The sequence below is a fragment of the Priapulus caudatus genome, unplaced genomic scaffold (assembly GCF_000485595.1).
Source record: "Priapulus caudatus unplaced genomic scaffold, Priapulus_caudatus-5.0.1 Scaffold6553, whole genome shotgun sequence".
Lineage (NCBI taxonomy): Eukaryota > Metazoa > Priapulida > Priapulimorpha > Priapulimorphida > Priapulidae > Priapulus > Priapulus caudatus.
Genome location: NW_014583614.1, coordinates 1,035 through 5,698, shown reverse-complemented (window position 1 = coordinate 5,698; position 4,664 = coordinate 1,035). Strand labels below are relative to the sequence as shown.

Below are 4,664 nucleotides of genomic sequence, written 5' to 3'. Positions count from 1 at the left end.
AATTGTCCGGGGGGTAATTGTCCGGGGGTAATTGTCCGGGGGGTGATTGTCCGGGGGGTATTTGTCCTGACACCGTATGTATGCATATATATATGTATGTTTACGAACCATGTCGCATCCTCGCCGTATGAAGTGACCACGGTGGCGCCACAGTACACTGGAATCGCTAGCACCTCAACCACGGAATCCTCGTATTCTAGTTGCATTGTATACTTAAAGATGGCAGGATGAAATGGCGGCGTTAGCTTTCCTGGGTATATGTGCAATGCTTTAATGGTTCTTCCATCACCACTTTCTGTGCGTAGAAAGATCAACTACTACTTAAGGAAATAAAAATATCTCATGCTTCCGTGATAAAAACTTGCTAATATAACGTTTTACGCACTTTTACACATAATATTATGAATGATGATAATAATAAAAAAATGAAATATAATGAAATATATGACTAAATAAATTGCAAAATTATTTGGTAATATCAAGATCGTATTAAGAATGTATAAGAAACAATTAAGCATTATTAATACGCTCTTGATAATATTTACTCATAATTCGCATGAGTTTCATACGATAAAGGGTGAACAGTATACCTTGACTGCAATACGTGGCGTTGGGTTTCCATACGAGATCGCCCGCTCGTTCCCTGAGCGTGTGACGGCAGTCTTTCGAGTTAGACCACCGAGCGCTTCCCTGATTGCACAACGGCTTCAGCTGTATGAAAATGATTCATAGTATTCTATCTACAGTGGCGAAATATAATTGGAAAGTATTTGAGCTATCGGACACACCTACACACACACGCACGCACGCACGCACGCACGCACGCACGCACGCACGCATACCAATTAACTCACGTCACTAAACATGGGAGTTCTGGTTGGCTTGTCAAGTATTATATCCACCATCTCGTTGAGAAGCGCTTGTTTCCGTAAAATATAACGTGGCTGTTGACAGTCACTAAAACTAAAAACTTCGCTTTCGTTATGTACCTAAAATGGTAATTTTGATAAAACATAAAGTGCATCAAGTGGATTTGCAAATACGGAAATATGTTATAGAACTACGATTGTATCGTCATTCACTTTTCATTTAAGTCATTATGAAAAAGATGTCTGTCTATAATTATTATTAACTTAATTTAAGCATTTCATATTATAGTGGTTTACACGCACTGTATTTGATCAGCCATTTTGCTAGGGTTACGTGGTGAGCAAGTATACGTCATCGAAGCCCATTTTATGCGGCAAATGCTACCACAACAAAGGCGACATTATCAGAAGGAATCGGAGCATCTATACTCACACTTATCACCACGGGATGCAGCTGCGCCGAGTCGAGTAAAATATCATAGGCCAGCAGCTGATAGCAGCGTTTACATGGCGCCGGCTGAGAGTGAGTGTTCGGAGAAAGGGCGCTGACCGAGCCGTCCAATGTCCAGAACACACTGTCTGCGATCGCTGTCTTCACGTACGCCTCTGCCGCAGCGTTATAATGATGCCTTATGTAAAACCACAGCATCTCCGTGTCCAAGTGTGTGGAGCAATCCTATTACGTAAAATGTTCAACTCGTTTTAGGGAGTTGTTACCTTTACTCTGCAGGGACGAACGAAAGCAAGCGACAGTTCGAAAACTGCTCGTCCGCACCACGTGAAAAAGCTTTAGTACTATGTCCTGGTAAGCATATTTTACCAGCCTTAAACAGTATTACTTAAAGTTACTAGTGGCGTATCCAGCATAGGGCGGAGCCGGCGTACCCTCCCCCCCCCCGTTTGCAGCCCCAGAAAAAAATCAATAAAACGTTAAAAAAAAAATTTAATAGCAGCGGGTATTCAGGGATAACGTCAGACTGAACGCCCCCTGCTTCTGTTGCTCCACAAGGTTCTCCCTTTGCAAATGGATAAGGTGGTCAACATCTTCATCAGAAGGAAGCATCGAAGGTTGTTATTGGCAAACCCCACGGGGGACGCTTAAGGTCCCGAACACACAATCATGACCTGAACATCTCAGTGGCAATTATTAGTAGGCCTAATTGTCACACTGACTTCTCACCCTGACCTGTGTACCAATCGGAGGTAATCACCAACATGATCAAGTGCGTTTCCTTTTTAGTGTCATTAAACATGTCAAAGGACTTATCAAGATAACTTGTGTTGCAATTCTTACCTGTGTTTTAATACATGTATTATTACTATAGTAACCTAACCTCAGGTGTGTACGCTCTCTGGAAAATCATGAAAAATGTTTTAAATCCTAAATTGTAGGGTTGAGTCTAGGGTTGAGATAATGTCATCAGACATCAGAATGTGGCCCACAGTAGGCCTATGCTTCAGTTTGCCGGAAAATGGCTTAAATATTTCAAAATTTTCTGGGGAAGCATGACCCCAGACCCCCCCGTAGAATAGGGTTTGTATTTGTTTAGATTGCAGTCATTTGGACATAATTATATGCATATTTTGTATAAACAATGGACCGGCGACCGCACCAATATTCTACCAGCAACAAGCACCTTTTTTTCTTAAGAAAATAAGAACCTATTTATAAGAACCTAAATAGCCTAATTTGCCTAAATAGCCTAAGCAATTTCCCAATAAATACCAATGATATAAGAAACTTTTTAGGCTAACTTGGAAAAATCCGTACCAGTCCGTAGACGCGTATATTTTATATATTTTCTAAATCAGTTGTGGTCGCCTATATAGTGAATCCTTACCTTGCTGAAGTCTTTGTCAGTCCTGTAGTGTATGATCCCGTGTTGGTAGATATAAGCACGTAGTGGTATGACGGACGACACGAGAACAATCACACGTATGCTGAACGGTATCCCGGAGAGTTTCATCGTGTCGTTAACATACAGCTGTACGTGCGCATCATTGTCAGAATTGGAGCCAAAAACACTGAAATCAACGAAAGGCCGTTGTCAGAAACAGGCGTAATGTTCATTAATTTTGTTTCTGACAATGGCCCCCCGAGTTGCACTGACACGTTATATGGCAATCTTCACGTCGGAATTTATCAGTGATTAGGCCTACTAATAGTTGGCGCGCATTTCAATAAAGTGCAACTGTATCGGCATTAAATTAATGAAAACGAAATTCGAGGGTAGTCCGTAGTGCTCAATATAGTAAAAATAATAATTGAGCTAATGACGACACATACAATACACATGCACACACGCACGCACGCACGCACGCACACACGCATATACACAGAACATGCACATACATCCACACGCACGCACACACCCACTCATTTTACGAGAGAAGCAATAGAAAAGAGAAAAAGCAAGAAAGAGAGAGTGAGAGAGCGAGAGAGATAGAGAGAGAGAGAGAGAGAGAGAGAGAGTGAGAGAGCGGGACGAGGAGGGAGGGGGAGGGGGATGGAAGGAGGGAGGGAAGGCGGGGAGGGAAGAGGGGAGGGAGGGAGGGAGGAGGGGAGAGGGAGGGAGGCAGGGCGGGAGGGAGGGAAGTTGAGGAAGGGAGGGAGGTGTGGAGAGGCGAGGGAGGGAGGGAGGGAGGGAGGGGAGGGAGGGAGGGGGAGGAGGTAGGAAGAGAGAGATCATATGGTCGAAAGAGGAGAGGTGAGCGAGAGATCTATCAGAGAGAGTAAATAGAGGGGGAGCAAGACACAGGAAAAGATGATTGGGAGATGACGGAGCAGGGTAAGAGAAAGGCAGATTGAAAGAGGCAGAGAAAGATGAGAGAGAGAGACGAGAGAGAGAGAGAGGAGACGAGAAAGAGCGAGAGAGAGAGAAGAGAGCAAAGAGAGAGAGAGAGAAGAGAGTAGAGAAAGAGCGAGAGAAAGAGAGAAGAGAGGACAGAGAGAAAAAGAAGGAGAAGAGAGAAGAGAGAGAGAGAGAGAAGAAAGAGCAGAAAGAGAGAAGAGAGAAAGAGTCGAGAGAGTGCGCGTACATCAAACTGTTACAACGGGTTGTACCACGTGTCAATAAATAAAGGGTATCCTATAAATGGGAGTGGCACACCTGATTCGCAATAAAAAATGTGTTTGTTAACCTTTTTATTCCGTGTCACTACCGCGATGTCTATTCAACGCAATAATTTCCTGATGGATCGGATTGCTTTAATATCGCACTTCTTTCAACGGGTCAGTGCTATTCCGTTGAAATTCAATTTAGAAGACGACACGGTACTGCGCTGGTCTGTACGTCTGTCGTCCCTTTAACTGAAAGCAAACTAATCGATACATCATATATATATATATATATACTTATATAATATATATATATAGTATATATATATATTAGTGGGGACTCAGTTTCAACAAATGGCGCAATGCAATAATTTATTATGTTTCCAAGAAGAAGTAGAGAATAAGAAATCGCTAGTCCGAATAATGCAGTATAGAGCTAATGTGTTTTGAAAAGAAAACATATGTAGCATAGCGCTGAAAGACTCTTCATATTAATGTTAGTAGTCACTGCGGTTACGTTTCCTTACGTTACTTTAAGTTTCCACAGTTAACCCTACACAATTTACAACAGTTATCTCTTACTGAACATTGGTCAACTAACCGTAACTATTGTAACCGCACGTAACTATGGGTTTTGAGAGAGCTGCAAAGTGTGGTAAAAGAGAGATAGAGAGAGTAGAGTGAGAGAGAGAGAGAGGACGAGGCAGACAGAGGACTGAGAGAGAGAGAGAAGAGAG

At 42.6% G+C, this 4,664-nt stretch overlaps 2 long non-coding RNA genes across 2 annotated transcripts; both read right to left on the bottom strand.

Annotated features, from left to right (window-relative positions):
* Positions 1–113: 113 nt before the first annotated feature.
* Positions 114–951, bottom strand: LOC106820088. Its single transcript, XR_001395549.1, has 3 exons — positions 855–951; positions 591–711; positions 114–291 (listed from the first exon to the last, which is right to left on the bottom strand). It is a non-coding gene; the product is annotated as an uncharacterized LOC106820088 (long non-coding RNA).
* Positions 952–1,411: 460 nt separating this feature from the next.
* LOC106820087 lies at positions 1,412–4,048 on the bottom strand. Its single transcript, XR_001395548.1, has 3 exons — positions 4,011–4,048; positions 2,711–2,894; positions 1,412–1,545 (listed from the first exon to the last, which is right to left on the bottom strand). It is a non-coding gene; the product is annotated as an uncharacterized LOC106820087 (long non-coding RNA).
* Positions 4,049–4,664: the final 616 nt, after the last annotated feature.